We start from the raw sequence: 20,495 nt of genomic DNA on the forward strand, positions 1-20,495 counted from the left end.
GCCATTAAAATTTACTTGTGTCCTAATTTGAAAATAAACTGACTGTAGCTCTATAAATAAAGAGTTAAATATAACATAACAGAGTTAAAATTTTAAATAAAAAGAAAAAATTCTGAAGAAAAATTCCATTGGAATACTACGTAATACCGCTAAGAGGCAGCATTGCTAAACATTCAGCTTCCCACAACAACAGCGTCCCTCAGTGTGAAACTCCATACGGGTAAGAGCGTTTTTATAACGTATTTTGACATCACGTTGTTCCATTATAATTTAATTTTCGCAGTTTTACACTACGTGCCACAGTAACATACTGAGGCATCATTTTCAGAGGTTTGTGGTGCGTTAGAATTCGAATACTCTCCGTCCGAAATTCGAAAATAGAATCAATATCTAAGAAGACCGAAGGCCTTAAAAATGAAGATTCCAAAAGAAAAGTTTAAGAATGAGAATCTAGAAGGATATTAAGATATCTTGAATACTTTTAGAGTTACAGGCATGACCACTTTAGAAAAAGAGTATTTTTGGCACTCAGACAGGTGTGTTCTATGCAGTTGAGCTGATAGAAAAAATGAGATACATTTCTAGTTTTAACTTTATTTGTTCTTTAGATTTTCCTCTTAAACATAAAATAATAATGCTGGCAGTCTAATGATAATAATGATGCTAAAGTCAGTTTTACGCCCCTGTAAAATGGCTTCAAATCTCAGTGTCATTTTGACCCCCTCTACAAAATAGTAGATTACTCAAGTGATTAAATGTACATCTGTAACATTTAATATTTTAGCTCATCACTATATATGTTTGACTTTTTACAGAGAAAAAAATAAAGTCGAACATTTTTTAATCAAAAGTTGACACTGAATGACCCTGTTTGTGTTTGTTAGTCGTGTCTTTTATGTGGCATGGATTTCTGTAAAAAGTCCCAATACCAAAACATTACAACTCACAAATAACTAAATCTTACTAATTTTTTCCCCATCTGAATTGCATGCAGGAAATGTGGAGAACGGTAAACAAACGCAGGTAAACTACACTGCATTACTCTACCAATTAGAACATAATGTTTCAGCTAATATTATAGTACATGCTTTTATTTAATGTGTGCATTATTTCAAAAAGCCAGTAGTGGGTGTTTGAATTAAGTTTGTAGTGATAAGTAAGTCTTAAGTGCCAGTTTATGATGTAGTTTAGGTATATGTATTTATCTGAACAGTGCAGAGTGTTTATTAGGATTATGACGTCATGTATGATTAAAAACACTCCATTTTTAGTTTACTTAATGAAGCCCTTTTTATTCACTTTTAGCTGACGTATTTTAACACTGACTTGATTCAGTTCTGCATTTTATGTATAAAATGACCCATGACCCTCAATCTGTCCTTCTCTGGTATGGCATAGGCTTTCCAAAAGCTGCCATTATCTCTAAACTGGAACGCCCTCAGGCTGTTCTTCAGGCAGTCTGTGATGTGATTCAACTCATCTCAGCCCGTCTCATATACTGTAGCCTTTACTATTATCTCTTATATAAACCCACACACTCTCACTTACACACACACAGACTTAATGGCCATATAAACTGTGCTGTATCTATTTGCAACAGGCCTTAAACCTGAGGGAAGCTATCCCTGTTTGAATAGACATGTTGGACTTAATCTTCTTTTCCATCGCATACTTTTTGTAATGCTATTTCACACTAGCTTCATGCTTGCTTTGAATCTTTTGAATAACTATTAAGTAATATTACAGCAATCACTGTTAGAAATGAATCCTGTCATTGTAATCAGAGCTATTTTTGAGCAGAGGCTTTGATGTTTCATTCGCTCGCCCTATAATGTGTGCCTTGTGTGTGAAGAAATTATCACTCTTTTCTTACCAGTGTTATTGTAAACTAAAACTATACATAAAAATGTTTTCATGAACTGAAAGTTAAATCAGTTTAAAATAAAATATAACATTTTCATGGAAAAACAATTAAACTTAAAAAATGGAAATGAGAAATGTTGCCTTGCCAGCTAACTGATGACTAAAATGACTCCCACAACATTTCTGATGGTGGAGTCAACCTCTCAAATATACATGTTCTTCTATAAGAACAGAAATGATCTTGATTCTTTGAATTATATTCCAGGTTTTCTGAACATGCAGTGAGACCATGGAGCCCTGCTCTCTTATGCTACATTTGTAGGTCAAAAACTAATGGAATCTGACCACCATATTGGCCACACTTTGAAGAGATGGATCCAAAAGCAAAGGAGCACAATGAGGTGGGTCAGTTTCATTTACTTCAACAAGCCAATGACTTTCATTGTCTTTTGAAAACAGTCCCTTGGATGCGCTTCTCATCAAAGCAGACACAAAACCCATGGGGACAATCATCACATTTGTTCTGGTGATTCATTTTACCAATAATATCTAACACAGGACTGTGGACATGAAAGAGACCCAGAAGGATGACACGACACAATTATGTATCATTTACACCGACGCACCAGAATATACGCAATCATCTCTCAAAAATCCCTAAACTGTGAAACCCATTTGGACTGTTAACTCAGCTGGTTTCTTAAGAGCTGGTTCTGTGACTCATTTGACTTGCTTAAATATATTAGTTTGGTTCACATTCTCTTTCAATTTTCAATATATTTGTGTATTTTCCATTTATGTATATATATATGTATGTATGTGTGTATATATATATATATATATATATATACACACACACACATATTGAGAATGACACTAGCCCTAATTTTGTATGTTGGACATGTTCCATAAGTGAACGGAACAAAATCTGGATGTGCCTCAGATGGATTTCTAGGATTTTTGGCCAGGTGTTCTTTGAAGTCTTGAAGTCCAGCCTGAGGTAACTGTGGGTCTGCTCGGCTTGGCTTTAGATTTATAGCGATTTGTTTTAGCATGGCAGGTTAAAGCTAGGGTCCTGGTTCTGCTTAGGACGGTAACTGTCTGTGTCTGGTACTCTTAAGCCCGCATAGAGACAGACTCCTTCATCAGGTGCACCCGAGGTGCATTATCTGTCTCTGCTGACATGAAATCTTAGAGCTCTGCTCTGAGAAGTCTTAGTTTACCTTGGCTCCCAAACATGGGACTTTGCTCCAGGAGGAGAAGCTATCTTTAACTCGTTCCCAATCAAATGATAGTAGATTAAACTTTCAGAGAGATTCATTACAGCAACGCTACATTCCGTACCCAAGCTGCGAACAAAAATTATATTTTCTAAATTTCCTCCCCTACATCAGGCTGTCATAGTGTCAATATTAATGCATGCACTATATCCATGCCAATTGCCTACATATTTTCATTAAAATCTGCTTTGCAGACTTCTAGTATTCTCCCATAGCAAACTTTTTCTGTCGTATTTCTAATAACTGCTGATCACAACAAATTATTGCATAATATAGTATGTTCTATATCTATCTATCTATCTATCTATCTATCTATCTATCTATCTATCTATATATTATTAGTTATAGTAGCCATAATGTTTTAGACTATGGTATATAACATTTTAATAATGAGTTCCAGAAACTTTAAAACTAAAAAATTAGGGTAAAGGTGGATTATATCAGTATTTTGTATTAAGCAAGACCAATTTTGTGCTTCATTTTTCTTAATACATTGTGCTGCACCATAAGTTACATAAGGTGACTGAGGGTAAATTCAGAAGTGGTTATGCAATCATTTAAAAACAAAATCAAGACTTTGCTAGGTTCTTTCATGTTGGCTCAAATATAGAATTTAGAGCTAGTAGAAGATGTTATCTATATGTGACCCTGGACCACAAAACAAATCTTAAGTAGCATGGGTATATTTGTAGCAATAGCCAAAAATGTGGGTCAAAATTATCGATTTTTCTTTTATGCCAAAAATCATTAGGATATTAAGTAAAAATCATGTTCCATGAAGATATTTTGTAAATGTCTTACTGTAAATATATAAAAACTTAATTTTTGATTAGTAATATCCATTGCTAAGAACTTCATTTGGGCAACTTTTCTCAGTATTTCGATTTTTTTTTTTTTTTTTTTGCACCCTCAGATTCCACATTTTCAAATAGTTGTATCTCGGCCAAAAATTGTCCTATCCTAACAAACCATACATCAGTGCAAAGATATTTATTCAGCTTTCAGATGTATAAGTCATGATGTATATATCTCAGTTTCAAAAAATTGACCCTTATTACTGGTTTTGTGGTCGAGATTGATGGTCAGAAAACCATCATTTACTTGAATCAGTATGGCTTTTTTTTATTCTGTGCCACAGAATCTGTCGAAAACAAAACGTGAATCTTTGAATAAAAAAAGGCATATTTTCTATTAAATGAAAGTAAAGAGGAATTCAGACAACTTGACACATTTGGTATCAATGCATTAATGCATTTACTGGAGATCAAACGCATGACTTTGGCATTGCTAGTGCCATGTTGTATCATTTATAGCTATAGGAAAGTCATGTCAAGACACACATATGTACTACAAAAACAGTGTACTGACATTATTTAACAACAAATGCCATTGGTTGATATTGGCATCAGTCCTAATGCAGTGCTTCTTAACCAGGACCCACTAGGGGGCCTCAGCAAACTTCCAAGGGGGTCTCAAGATGACTTTAAAAGATTTAAAAAAGACAAAAGAAGCACTAAAATAAGTGAAAACAACCAAATAATAAGTGTTTTAATAAACCCCCTTAACTATGTATATGTGCATGTATGTATTTTTAAGAACTGGTGTTCCCAAGTTGCAGCCTAATTTTAAAAGTGTGATTTCTAGAACTGAAATAATACATTAATAACATCTTAAAACACTTGTATAACGAATATACATTCTTCTAGTTAAACTCTGAAATTTTGTAATTGGACAGAAATTGTGAACCAGGGAATGACAAACATCCTTTTCAATATTGTAGACAATGGAACATCACTCTGTTCTTCACACATTGCAATAATTTGACTTCAGAAGAGATAACACACAAGTTATGTGGACCACTTTTTATGTTGCTTTTTTCTGAGCTTGACAGCCTCAGCCCACATTCACTTTCATCAAATTCGCACTTCCATGAAAAAGAAAATCAAACAGATCTGAAACAACATGAGGCTGAGTACATTTTCTTTTTGTTGATAAACAACCCCTTTTGGTTTACTGTAAACTCATGGCAGATTTTACCTAATTCAGCCATTTTAAAAAGAGACATCCACATAGGAACATACAAAAACACACATGCACCACATAAAAGTCTCATTCCAATGGAAAAAACATGGGAAACTGCTTCCTCTTGCTGCAGCAAAGGCTGAACTGAAATATTTGGTCTCATCCCCTGCCCTCCTCAAAGGAAACGATTATCTTTTTATCTGGCCAGCACACAGTGAACCAAACCAGAGCGCCAAGGGTGGGTTCAAAGACACGCTGATGTAGCTGTGAAGGACAGTTGGACATTGGAGCGATGAAAAAACTGTTCTAGACTTTTCCGCTATTCATATGCCAGCATTCTAGTATGAAAACTGCAAGGACATTCTAAAATAAATCTGTACAGTCTGCATAATGCTTTTATGACAGCAAAATCATTAGGGATGAACGGAGGCCATCTGCCATTTTTCACTGTAAATGTTTGAGGACTCTCTCTCCCTGACTAATTTATTTTCACATGGAACACAGTAGAAGGTAGGGAAGTTTGTTCGTAGTTCTGATATATGTGCTAAACATACAGATCAAAAGTTTGTTTATGACTGATAATCATATATGATTTGTTCAAAAAATTTCATTTACTCTTATTCTATAGAACATTACAGAAGATGCAGTGAAAGTAAACTGTAACCAAAACTGTGTGGTGCATATGTGTTCTTTGTAGTTTTACCAAATTATTTACATGAATTGTCTTTTTTGCTAGAAAATAATATCCACAATAAAAGGCAGATGATAGCCACAAAGAAAGGGCTCATGGACTTTATTCTTAATCTCAAATTTTATACTGCTGTTATAGTTTGCAGGTTGGCGTATATTCCTAGATCAGTATACAGAGCATAAATGCCTCTAACTAGAAGCATCATCTCATGTCCTCTGAAATTCCAGTGAAGTTTTTCCTCCTCCATGAGCGGTAAACAGGCTTCAGCAGTCTAGGCATTAGACATGGAGGAGAAACGGAGGATGAAAGCTGAAATCAAATAGACTTCTAGGTTTGACTTGCCACATGGATCTGATACACTGTCATCGTCAGCACCATCCATTTCCAGTAACTCTCTCACATGCCGCTGCTCTCTGATCCAATTACTCTAATGAATATTTCATTTGGCTTACTTATTGTTTTTGTAGCAGCCTATATCTGATGTTTAAGCTTCTTTAATGTATTATTCTGTTTTTTAAGGTCTCTTTATAATGGAAGTAGTAGGCTTTTTAACAGCCTGTTCTGATGAGAGACACTGTGGGGGAGGCACACTGTGTGTGTGTGTGTGTGTGTGTGTGTGTGATGAAGAAAAGGAGGGTGGGGGGTACTGATAGCTGTCGCTCGAGGCCTTTCTTCTCTGTAAGCCTCTGAAGGCAGAGGCCCTTTGGAGAGGAGAATTCACAGGAGAATAACCGTTCAAAGCCAAGGAGCGCCATGATGGTCTTCCACCAGATTCAGAGACGTTTGAAAAGTTCACACAAACTGTGATGCTGCCATTGGGAAACGTTTTTAACACACACAACGCTCTGGTGTGCTTCAGTCTGCGACTCGCTGTGTTTATCGTAAAGAGGAGGGCAGGAGAGGAAGAAAAAAAGTGGCAGAGAGGTAGAGGGCGTGAGGGAGAGACGGACAGAGAGTAAGAAAGAGAGCGGAAAAAGACAGATTAGAAGAAAAGGCAAGCTGTGACCCCAGCAGCTCTTTCTATAAAGGCCGCTTGCTGTCATTCTGTTTGAAATCTCTTTTAACTCAAATAATCAGTACCCTCAAAGGAAAAAGTTGCATACCACGTGATTCTCTTCAACATCCAAGTCTCTCTGCCTAGACATATGTCCTTATTGGTATCAAAATATGGCACAAAGAATATCTAGTGCCTCGCGCACATGAAGCATTCGTAGGTGCATTGGATGAAAGTCCAAAAAAAACCTTAGATAAGCCTGAGGAAGATTGATTGACTGAATCATTGCTAATAAAACTTCATAACAATGCAATGAACAAAATATGCCACAAAATCCATTTTTTATGGTGGGAATGGGATCATTGGATTGGATAATAGGGATCTTGAGAATTCATTTTCTATGTCTGTTTGTTAATAGGAGATTATGACATATAGAGTTGTCAAGTTACATTTTTGCAGTGAAGAGAAGTGTAAAGAGTTAATTTGAGACCCCTGGTGTAAAATGCCCCTCACAATTTACCCTTTGCCAGGAGTTTGATTGACAGGTGATCTGACAAATCATAATGCCTAAACTGCCATTTAGTTCGAACAAACCACACAGGAGAGTGGATTAATGTCGGTGGACCTGAACTTGAAAAGTAGTGTGTATTGATCCGCATCTGAAACAAGATTCTTTCTGATGTTCATTTGTGTTTATTTCATGCAAGTAAAGAGAGAGAGATGATCAGTTCATGTGCCGCTTGAACTGTGCACTACAGTGATCTGTCACGATACATTAAGAGCCACAAAACTGTATTTGTTTGAATTTCTTAAAAAAAAAAGTTTTAAGTAGCAATTGGGAGAAAAAGATGATCAGTATATCAACTGATCATCTTTTTCTCTTCACTAGTTATAGCACAAAATAAACATTAACGAACATCAGAAGGTATCAACTGCAGAAAGACATCAATACACACTATTTTTCAAGTTCAACTCCACCAACTTTAAAGAAGTCCACTTCCAGAATTTACAGATATTCACCCCCTTGTCAAAGATGTTCATGTCTTTCTTTGTTCAGTCGTAAAGAAATTATGGTTTTTGAGGAAAACATTTCATCATTGTTCTTCATATAATGGACTGATATGGTGCCCCGAGTTTGAACTTCCAAAATGCAGTTTAAATGCAGCTTCAAACCATCCAAAATGCGGTTGTAAATGATCCTAGATGAGGAAGCAGGGTCTTATCTAGCGAAACGATTGGTTCTTTTCATAAAAAAAAACCTATTTAAATACTTTTTAATCTCAAACGCTCGTCTTGTCTTACACTGCCTGAACTCTGTGTATTCTGGCTCAAGACAGTTAGGGTATGTTAAAAAAAAACTCCAATTATATTTTCTCCCTCAACTTCAAAAATCATTTCAAAATCATCCTACATCGCTGCAGAAGTACCGACCCTGTCTTTGCAAAGTGAACATGCATAGAAGATCAAACACCCTTAACGAAAAAGGTAAAACAGCGATATAGGACGATTTTGAAGATGAGGGAGAAAATACAATCAGAGTTTTTCGACATACCCTAACTTGAGCCAGAATGCACAGAGTTCAGGGAGAGTAAGAATGAAAATAAAATGGCAGTTTTGGCGTTATGATTTGTCAGATCACCTGTCAATCAAACTCCTGGCGAAGGGTAAATTGTGAGGGGCATTTTACACCAGGGGTCTCAAATTAACTCTTTACTCTTCTCTTCACTGCAAAAATGTGACTTGACAACTGTATATGCCATAATCTCCTATTAACAAACAGACATACAAAATGAATTCACAAGATCCCTATTATCCAATCCAATGATGCCGCAGTTGGGCGTTTTTGTTGTGAAACCTTGGCAACTCTGGCGCCAATAGACAAGACAAAGCAGGTTAATTTTGGTATGAAACAATGTCTCTGCTTTCAAATTTTGTCTTTTTCAATTCAAACAATAAATACTGTTTGTGGTTCTTTAATGTGTTGTGACAGATCGCTGTGGCGCCTCAGTTCAAGAGGCACGTGAACCGATCATCTTTTCCTCTTTACTAGTTGTAGCATGAAATAAACATCAGAAGGTACACTACCAGTCAAAAGTTTTTGAACCGTTTTTTTAAGAAGTCTCTTCTGCTCACCAAGCTTGTATTTATTTGTTCCAAACTACAGCAAAAACTGTAAAAATTAGAAATATTTTACTATTTAAAATAACTGTTTTCTATTTTAATATATTTTAAAAAAGTAATTTATTCCTGTGATCAAAGCTATATTTTCAGCATCATTACTCCAGTCTTCAGTGTCACATGATCCTTCAGAAATCATTATAATATGCTGATTTGCTGTGAAAATGAAAATGATAAATGCTGTTCCTCTGAACATCAAAGAATCCTGAAAAATTCTACTCTAGCTGTTTTCAATAAAATAATAATAATAATAATAATAATAATAATAATAATAATAATAATAATAATAATAATAATAGTAAATGTTTTTGTTTTGAGCAGGAAATCAGAATATTAGGATCACTGAATGATCACGTGACTGGAGTAATGATGCTAAAATTCAGCTTTGAAATCACATGAATAAAACATTTTACAATATATTCAAATATAAAACAGTTTTTTTAAATAGTAAAAATATTTTGGATCAAATTAATGCAGGCTTGGTGAGCAGAAGAGACTTCTTAAAAAAAAAAAAACATTAAAAATCTTACTGTTCAAAAACTTTTGACTGGTAGTGTATCTTGTTTAAATATGGAAACACATCAGTACATGCTATTTTTCAAGTTCAAGTGCACCAACATTAATCTGCTCTCCTGTCTGACAAAAATGACAAATTCTGCGTTATGATTGGTCAGATCACCTGTCAATCAAACTCCCTGCAAAGGGTCAGCTGGGGCACAAAGTTTTTAGTGGAATATTGCTGGTAGTGTTTTTATTATTTAAATAATTTATTTAAGTTATCATTGACATCACTTCAGTTGAAATAAAGGCCTGCTCATAATTTTATGCTGCACAAAAAAAAATTTATAATAAAGAATTTATTGCCTAATTGATTCTATAGAATTGTGTAGTGATAATGTATTCTGTTATCTGATTATTCTACCAATGTTCAGTTGTTCAACTAATGTGTCAAAATAGATTTAAATAGCATGTTTGATTAGTATTTTACATTAATGACAGTTCATGATATTAGATGCATTTTATATATGCAACAAAAACAGATGGCAGTGGGGATAGGTTTACCCCGGGGGGACTTCTTGCTCCAGGTCATCTTACCCCAGTAGTGGAGTAAACACCTTTGCATGCAATAGGACACAAGAAGGCTTGCTTCATGAATTTTTCCTATTGGGGACAGATCTGTTTGTCCCTGAGCTGTTATCATCACCTTTCAGACTGACATTTTCCAGTTCTTATAGCTCAAAGCACTGCTTTAATACCCAGGGGGCAGGTGATCAAACCCTTGATTATCAAATATCATCTTCTAGTCCAGGTCTGAGTCGGCCTGCTGAGTCTCTTTGTCATTCTGTCTTTCTTTTAAGTTTCTTGGTGAGCCCTACACCATGCTACAAGGTGGAAGATTCTGATAAATGCCCACACCAAAGTCCGGATGGCTGCAGTTAAGGCAGATTACTGACCAGCCATTATTTCCTCTTTAGCTCCGTTGGACATCCCACATTATGCATGTGATTTCCCTCTCTCCAAAGCCTCTGGATTGAGATTGAATAGGTGTGGCTTTATTGTTCACAGGAGCTAAAGGAACACATAAAGCAGATGAGAAGCTTAGGTTCAGCGTGGGGCCTTTCGTCGGTGTGCCGCTCGGTTCTGTGTACGGCAGCAGAAGGCAGGGGTCTGTTCGTTCTGTCACCAGAGACATGAGGAGCCAAAGCTTCAAAGCATCTCTGTAATCTGCCTGAACATCACAGACACCAGGAAGTGACTGTCTAACCGACACGCCGTCCCGGCCAAGAGCGGCGCACGCACACATACACACTAATGAAACTGAGATAAAGGGATCATTCACACAGCAAGCACTGGCTGTTCTGATAAAAAAAAAAACAGAGAGAAAATGGAAAATCAGTGGGGTTGTGCTTTTCTATCATTATTTCATGTCTTATAGGATATTTCTTCAAGAATTTGCTAGCAGATAAAAGAAGTATCCAGGATTTCATTTGTGTGTGTGCATGTGTGTGCTGTTTCATGCCTAGACGTGAATGTGATTTAATTCAGAGCTGATGCGAGTATCATTCGCTAGGTATGTGTACGTGCATATTTGTGTGTAAAATCTGTGTACGAATGTATATTATAAAACTTTATTATATATTACATGTACTGCCATTCAAAAGTTTGGATTCAGTAAGATTTTTTTTAATGTTTTTTTGATCAAAAATACAGAAAAAAATGTAATATTGTGAAATATTATTCCAGTTTAAAATAATGGTTTTCTGTATCTATATATTTTAAAATTTAATTTATTTCTGTGATTCAAAGCTGAATTTTTATCAGCCATTACTCCAGTCTTCAGTGACACAAGATCCTTCAGAAATCATTCTAATATGCTGATTTATTACTTTTATTATCAATGTTGAACAGTTCTGCTTAATATTTTTTGGATTGTTTTTTCAGGATTCTTTGATTAAAAAAGAAGTTAAAAAAACCCAGCATTTATTCAAAATATAAATCTTTTCTAACAATATAAGTCTTCGCTATCATTTTTTATCAGTTTAACATCTATATAAAAATAAAATAAAAGTATTAATTTCTTTAAAAAAAAAAAAAAAAAGAATAAAAATTTTCTGAACACAAAACTTTTAAATGGTAGTGTATGTTGTTAAAAAAGATTTTTATTTTAAATAAATGCTATTATTTTTAACTTTTTATTTATTGAAGAACCCTGAAAAAAAAAGTATCACAGGTTCCAAAAAATATTAAGCAGCACAACTGTTTCCAACAATGATAATAAATCGGCATACTAGAATAATTTCTGAAGAATCATGTGACACTGAAAACTGGCGTAATGATGCTGAAAATTCAGCTTTGCATCACAGGAATAAATTACATTTTAAAATATATTTACATAGAAAGCAGTTATTTTACATGGTAATAATATTTCACAATATTGCTGTTCAAATAAATAAATCAAATAAATGCAGATGATGATGCATAAGAAACTTCTATTTAAAAAAAAAAAAAAAAAAAAAACATTTAAAAATCTTACTGATCCTAAACTTTAGACCTACGCTGCTGTTCAAATGTTTGGGATCAGTAAGATTTTTAATGTTTTTTTTTTTTTAAAGAAGTCTCTTTAAAATGCTGATCAAAGCTGCATTTATTTGATCAAAAATACAGAATATTGTGAAATATTATTACAATTTAAAATAATGTATTTTCTATTTTAATGTACTTTAAAATATAATTTATTTCTGCAATTTTCAGCAGACATTACTCTAGTCTTTGATGTCACAATCCTTCAGAAATCATTTTAATATGCTGATTTACTATCAGTGTTGGAAACAGTTGTGCTACTTAACTTTTTTTTTCTGGAACCTGTGATACTTTTTTCAGGATTCTTTGATAAATGAAAAGCTAAAAAGAACAGCATTACACGTCTTTGTAACCTACCTTTTGTATCTTAATAGACAAATAGAGCATGTACAGTTTGATTTTGATCAATCAACATCGACAGTGAATACAGTTTGATCTCAATCAATCAACATCAACAATCACCAGATTACAAATTTAATTGCATGACCTGACAAACACAACTGTTCAAACAAGTTTTTGAACAGTTGTGTTTGTCAGGTCATGGAATTAAATTTGTAATCTGGTGATTGTCGATGTTGACTGATCGAGATCAAACTGCACATGCTCTATTTGTCCATTAAGATACAAAAGGTAGGTTACAAAGACGTGTAATCTTAATTTTATTACAAAAGATTAAACCACTCTTTTTAGTTCATCGTTTCATCACATTTAATCAGTACACGCCCAACTATCCATTCTCTCTGATTCCTTTTTAGATAGAGCATTAGTGAGCAATACTCAGCAGAGCATAGACTTGTCTGACTTTACTAAACCTTTCCTTGTGGCTGCCTGTCAACTGGAGTCAGGGGACTTGTTAACGGCAAGTAGACCACGTTCTACAGGAAGCGTACAGGGGGGCTGATTTCCCCTGAGCATCTGACAGATGAATGGACCCACAGCAGCCTGTCAAACACCTTCGTTTCTTCTGCTTTCATGGGTTGGGATTTTGAGCGGAGCTACATTTTAAAAGTCAGTTCCTTTAAAAGGGAACATGTAGGCCTACTTGTTTAAATAAGTGAACACCACATATCACCAAGTGTCTGGAGAACCTCTTAAATTGTTACTGCATATCAAAATAAAAACTATAGGCATTAGGGTCTCGAAACTGCATATGTAACCCTGTAGCATATACTTGTAGCAATACAAATACATTTTGTAAATTTCCTACCGTAAATATATCAAAACTGACTTTTTGATTAGTAATATGCATTGCTAAGAACTTCATTTGGACAACTTTAAAGGCAATTTTCTCAATATTTTGATTTTATTGCACATTTAGATTCCAGATTTTAGTTGTGTCTCGGCCAAATATCGTCCTATTCTAACAAACCATACATCAATGGAAAGCTTATTTATAAGATTTTTATAAATCTCAATTTCAAAAAATGTACCCTTATGACTGGTTTTGTGGTCCAGGGTCACATATTTCTTGACTTGGGCATAGCATGAGAGAACTGTCAGAGACTGGAAAACAGGAAAAAGCATTCCAGACTTCTTTATCAATGAACTAATACTTTCAAGCGACAAACCAGCAGACCACAATGACATGCTGCTGTAGTGAGTATCCCGCAACATACATATCTCATCCAACTGGCTTTAATTTATGACAGTCATATTTGAACTTGTAAATAGGGGAGAAAACTGTATATTTGACCAAACACTCTGTCTGTAATATATTTTAAACTTAAAAAGCTTACATTTGAAATACACAGTTTAACAGATTATTTACAGCTCCAAAAAAGCTATTTGCGTTTAAACTACGAGCAGATTAAATGACAAATTTAAGATCTATCAGCAGTGTTTGTGGCATGCTGTGGATTAACACTGGAAAGTAGTTATTATTATTTAAGAAAATAATGAATTATTGTAACTGAATTTGTATAATAAAAGAAAAAAACTGTGCAGTCTGTGTTGTCTGTTGAGCACTCAAGGGTTTGAATGAAAAGATGTGAAAATGTATGTTTTTGTTAAATCTTGTAAAAATATTTATTTACCTGAGGGCAAATTTTATATTTGTATTCATTTATATCATTTAAGTGTATCTTACTAACTTAATGTTGTCTTGCAACTATGGAAAATAACTGTTTTATGCTGCTAGCTTTATTAATAAAGTAATAAAGTTCTTCTGCTGATCTTCTGTAGTGGTCTTAAAGGGACAGTTCACCCAAAAATGAAAATTCTGTCATTACTCACTCTCATGTCGTTCCAAACCTATTATCTTCGGACACAAATTAAGATTTTGTGATGAAATTTTTGATGAAATTTGAGTGTTTTCTGACCCTGCATAGACAGCAATGCAACTACCACATTCAAGACCCAGAAAGGTAGTGAGGACATCGTTAAAATAGTCCATGTGACATCAGTGGTTCAACCTTAATTTTATGAAGCTACAATGAAAGCCTTCGATGAGGTCTTACGGGTTTGGAACGACACGAGGGTGAGTAATTAATGACAGAATTTTCATTTTTTGGGTGACCTATTCCTTTAAATCTTGAATCCTGAAACTATGAGACAGCCTTTAACCTCATCTGACTTTACCTCGGTTTTAAATTCGAATTAAAGATGAAGGCATCCAAAAGTGCTCAGGCCTTTACTAGTTTGCAGGCTGTGTGTGTTTTTATGTTAATTACACAGTAATCGACTCCCTACAGCAAATTCATCTAACATAATTACAGTCGGGTGAATTCACTCGACTCCTGTTGATCTAAATCTGTGTGTTACTGGCCACTAGCCAGTCACTGGCTGTAATGCCGAGAAAGCAGTGAATCTCTGGGTGTCAGCTGACATTCAGTTATAGAAACAGCCGCTCTTGGAACTCCCCTCATTCCTGGGGAGCAGCAACAGCCATTCCAAAGTTGTGTAATTAGCTGGAGTTTAATTAAAGAGCGATTTGAAGCTGGGAGGCTGAGAGGCACAATAAAGCTGCTTATAAAACAGAAATTAAATGCTTTACAAGCTCTGTGTTGTCCTTCAAGGCTGTATTGAAATTGCAGAAACTTTACATAAAGGTTTCATGTTTAATGTTCCGCGGCCTTCGCGTCTCTCCAGTGTTTGCTATTAAAAAAGAAAATAGGCTTTAGCGAAAACACACAACAGATGTAATATATTACCGTATGAAGCCACTAAATTTGATATTGAAGTTAAATAAACAATTAACCGAGACTCGCTACTGCTAATTAAACAAGTGATTTAATCGTTTAAAATGTTTGTCATTATATTAAGACAATTTGAGCAAGGCAATTAATATTTTATTAAGCACACTAGCTTTTGAATTCACTTGCACAAGAGTTTTGCAGTTATTTATTTATTGAATAATACGATCTGTGGTTTCTTTCAAACTCTCCAATGCTCCATGACTTCAGGAGTCATAACAGATTCAGGAACAGAGGGACAATTTACTGTGCAAATGCATTCCCACTTGCACGTTGTTGTGTGTGTGAGATAATTGCATTAATCCATCATATACAATCTATATTACTGAGATTTTTAAAAAAACTGCATTTCCCAGGACGCTTAAATTGAAAATGCGTCTGAAATACAATGCAAGTGGGAGTTTTTGAATACTGAGTCAAATATTTCTCGCCTGTGAGTTCAAGCACTTGGCTGCAGTCTGTCTGTTTCCTGTCAGATGAAGTGCTCATGTCATCGCTGCGTCCACAGCACATCACACGACTTGCAGAAACACCGGGGTTAGGCTGTATTTTAAGGGCCGTCTCACTGCAGTGCCAACAAGTTTACTTATTTTGGAATGGATCGCTGCCTGTGAAGTGCGGTTAACACTGGTGCCAGCTGAAATATAATTTCATGATGGATAGCCTCATATTGTATGATTTATTTCAGACTCACAGACGTGGGTAGTGGTTAAACCTACAAAAGTCACTGCCAAAAGATCAGTTTCTGCTACGTAACCCCATTATGCTGCGTGATCAAATGTGTTCACTGCCAAAAGTTGAGAATGGAAGGCTTGATACGAAACAGATATTTTAATGTGTTTTATGGCACTATGAAAAACTACCGTTAAACGCAGGTGATCAGGGGCAGTTACTGCTTAGACGGTAGAATTTGCAAAACCGGTCCCCAGTGAAAGATTATCACTTTTCATCGATGAGCCTGTTTACCAGGACAAGTTATATTTATTAGACGGCGAGTCTGTTGGGCATGAGTGGTGATGTAGAATTGCGTCAAGACTAATTAAATGACTAGAAATTATCAAAGCCCACCAAAAAGCGATTAAAACATGATTAATGTCATCTGTCTCGAGGGATTTGCTTTTAAGCCTTTTGTTGGAGAAGGGCTGAGAGCTTCGATGGCTTCAGCAGATGTTTTGGGCTGAGAGTTGTAAAAGTAGCTCAAAAGGCTATTTTTTTGTCACTGTGAAATATTTCACTGCTTTTATTGTCATTACAGATGTAGACTTGATGATATAAAAAGTGATACAGTCAGTCAGTTGACCTTTTTGTTAAGTACTTCATCGTTGCTTCACCTTCCTGTGAGAGATATGGCCACTCATATGTTGAAATACAATAAAAATCAGACTTTTACATTATTTTAATACTGTTTGTAAAGAGGATGTTCATCACATGATCTTAAAAATCTCTGTAACAGAACTGACTTTGCCTTTTATTGCCATTTCCCAATTGTTCTGGAATTAAAAATGTTGTCAAGTGTTAACAGGTAAACAATATGGCTAAGTTGTTATTTTTATTTTCTTTGCGTACAAAAAGTATTCTCCTCGCTTCATAAAATTCTGACTGAACCACTGATGGCAGATGGACTATTTTGACGATGTCTTTCATACTTTTCTGGGCCTTGACATTTACTTGGCAGTCAATGGGACAGTTAAAAGCCTCCCAGTTTTCATCCAAAATATCTTCAGTTGTGTTCCGAAGATGAATAAAGCTTTAACTGGTTTGGAACGACATGGGGGTAAGTGATCAATGACAAATTTTTCATTTTGGGGTGCAGTTACTCTTTAATATGAACTAAAATGCGCTTTTAACATACTATCTCTGTATTTTAAAAAACGCATTTAGTTATCATTTGTATAGTACACTTGAAACCATCTTTCATACACTAGTACCCTCAAGGGTGTCCAACAAGAAAAAACGCCATTTATGATGCCGAACAGGGCCATACTCAAAAAAAAATAAAACTTTCCGAAACTTATACAAACCCTGAAGGAATGTACTTGGCACATAAATACTCCATCATATGTTCGTCAAATGCAATTGGAATTGTTATCTTTCTGTTGGTTCAGATAGGGGCACAATAATATTTGCTGTGGTCTGTTATTAAGTTTACCCTGCTGTAGTTTATTTCCACTTTCCAAACTCTAAAAAATGTTTCAGTGTTGTAACTCCAAACAAGTTAAGCCTAACAGCCAACATGGTAACATTTGGTATTTTACCACAAAATAATTATGATAATTATTTTGATTTCTCCCTTAATGTCTTTTTGTTTGAAAAGGAAAAATCATGGTTAGAGTAACATACTTAAAATGAAAGAAAACCGTCTCACTGCCAAAATATGAAGTTCATATTTTTGTTAAAGCATTTACATAAATTAACTCATCAATGGGTACCATATGAGCTGTAAAGTTGTCGTCACAGTATCTGCGAATGTTGACCGTATCAGCAGAGAAAATTGTTAGTCCAATAAAGACAAAGCAGACAGCTTTTGTTTAGACTTGTTTTCATTATCAGATATTATGGAGACAATGGGAAAGAGACAAGTACGCCATTATGACAGTGAAGTTGAAAGATTAGATATAACTTTACATAGAAAAGGTCAGTAAGTGATACTCTTTCTGTATGACATTTAAAGGGACAGTTCTCCCAAAAATGAAAATTCTGTCATTAATTAGTCACCCTCATGTCGTTCCAAACCCGTAAGACCTTCGCTCATCTTCGGAACACAAATTAAGATATTTGGACTATAATACATGGACTATTTTAATGATCTTCTTACTACCTTTCTGGGCCTTGAACATGATAGTTGCTTTGCTGTCTATACAGGGTCAGAAAGCTCTTGGATTTCATGAAATATATCTTAATTTGTGTTCCGAAGATGAACAAAGGTCTTAGGGGTTTGGAACAGCCTGAGGGTGAGTAATTAATGACAGAATTTTCATTGTTGGGTGAACTATCCCTTTAAGTCTTTCAGTGTATGTATTTTAGCCTGGGTTCTATTTACTTCCTTTATAGTGCTTTATAGTACTCGCAGCATTTTACCATTGTGTTACAGATTGTGCTACAATAACCTGTATTAAACCTGGAGCATTCTTTATCTTTTGCTTTAAGATAAAAGGTTACAGTCAAGGCCAGGAGGCCTACAGGCAACTGAACTGATCTACTGAAGCTACAGATTACACTGTTTTCTGTAGAACTGAATTCAACAGAGAATGAATGTGTCTGATTCTACTGGACCATTTAGTCTTTGTCTAAACAGTCGTATATCAAAGCCATACGCTTCCACAGGTCTTCATTCCACTTTCTATGAGGAAACCGATCCGACACGCTGCACACTACAGATCACGCTACGGAGGAGCTGATAGTGAGGCATGTTCGCTCTAATTGGTGCTGAATGAATAGGAGAGTCTATCTTTCCGAACAGATCCAACAGGGCGGGACACAACGCCTCGATTTCGGCTCACTCAAACACAAATCCCCTCTCCGAAATAAGCTAGCATGACCCTGTTTCCTTAGTGTTTAAAAAAACCACAGACACAGAGGGAAAGGGAGGGGAAGATGAGAGAAATAGAAAGAGAAAGAGCGAGCGAGTGAGAGGTTTGATGGGGGGGTGCTGAAAAAGGATGGAGGGATAACTTCAAAACCCCACATCAAAAGGAATAAATAATTGTTTCTGCTGGTTGTGTTGTTGTGATAGGGATCTGGAAGAGGGGTGCAGCAGTCTTTGATTGCAGGCTGCTCTCCTGGAGAGGGCTCCTTCTGTCTGCTGCTCCTGTGCTGCGGCAGGACCCGCTGATTAAACCCTGTTTGTTTTAATCTCCTCACAACCCCACGGGACCCCAGCTGAGGAGGGGAGAGAGAGGATGGCAGAGGTGAGGCATGGATGGAAAGTGAGTGAAGGAAGTATAATGATATTAAGATGATTGCGATGGAACATGAGAGAGACAAACAAAGGTGTTACAGAGGAGGTCACTCATGAATCTGCAGCAACTCATACCATCATGAAACCAGTCACTGCTTTTGATCTTATTAAAGAGTTGTCATTAAATGTTTATTTTATACTTTAATACTTACTATTTTACTCCTGTTATCATTTGTTTTGTATGTGTGTGTGTTTGTAGTTCTTTTTCTGCAATACCTCCCCCGATCTCACCAGTATTAAATCTTGAACCAACTGAAAGTCTTGAACGGATGCCACAATCAAAGTGAACATTTATCTGAGGCTTCGGTAGGACTTTAAGTTCAGACTGCACTTTGCTTGTAACATGCAACTGACTTGGACATGAACACGTTAACAGTCAATGATGACCGCTCCAGCAATATCTTTGTTAAAAAGGTTAAAAATGTAAATAATAATACCTCATTTGTGTAGCCTTTCACATGAAATGCTTACCCATCGTTTTTTTTTTTTTTTTTTTTAAATATATTGATAAATATGAGCTATTTAAAGAAATGCTCATCTCTGCACTCACATACACTACCGGTCAAAAGTTTTTGAACAGTAAGATTTTTAATGTTTTAAGTCTCTTCTGCTCACCAAGCCTGCATTTATTTGATCCAGAGTACAGCAAAAACAGTACAAATCTTGAAATATTTTTACTATTTAAAATAACTGTTGTTTGAATATATTTTAAAAGTTAATTTATTTTTGTGATCAAAGCTAAATTTATCTGAAATGAAAAGCTTTTGTAACATTATTTTAAGGATGCATGGATGCTTTAAATTGACCAAAAGTGATGATAAAGATATATTCAAATAGAAAACAGTTATTTTAAATTGTAAAAATATTTCAACATTTTACTGTTTTTGCTGTACTTTGGATCAAATAAATGCAGGCTTGGTGAGCAGAAGAGACTTCTTTAAAAAAAAAAAAAAAAATCTTGCTGTTCAAATACTTTTGACTAAGCTGTATATGAGCTGTATCCACTGTTAACAGCCCTATAAGACTATAGAAACAGCCTTAAACTTCTGCCTTTAAATAAAAAAAAAAAGATATTGAATCTACTCTTATTTCTATAACTTTCTATGACACAGTAGATGATTTATCTCATTATATATTGAATTTAGACAAAGAGTTGAGCTGATGCGCTCATACATAGACAGCAAGTCAAATATATTTACCATTATGAACATGTGAGTCATTCATGATGACAGTTTTT

At 35.3% G+C, this 20,495-nt stretch overlaps 1 long non-coding RNA gene across 3 annotated transcripts; it reads left to right on the plus strand.

Annotated features, from left to right (window-relative positions):
* Positions 1–13: 13 nt before the first annotated feature.
* Positions 14–19,504, plus strand: LOC127167861 (uncharacterized). Of its 3 annotated transcripts, none has more exons than XR_007828036.1 (4): positions 14–220; positions 995–1,023; positions 2,129–2,264; positions 19,034–19,504. It is a non-coding gene; the product is annotated as an uncharacterized LOC127167861 (long non-coding RNA). The 3 variants fall into 3 exon arrangements; XR_007828038.1 differs by lacking the exon at positions 19,034–19,504 and adding an exon at positions 10,595–11,209; XR_007828037.1 differs by lacking the exon at positions 19,034–19,504 and adding an exon at positions 2,422–2,648.
* Positions 19,505–20,495: the final 991 nt, after the last annotated feature.

This window comes from Labeo rohita, chromosome 7 (assembly GCF_022985175.1).
Source record: "Labeo rohita strain BAU-BD-2019 chromosome 7, IGBB_LRoh.1.0, whole genome shotgun sequence".
In the NCBI taxonomy this organism is placed as follows: Eukaryota; Metazoa; Chordata; class Actinopteri; order Cypriniformes; family Cyprinidae; genus Labeo; species Labeo rohita.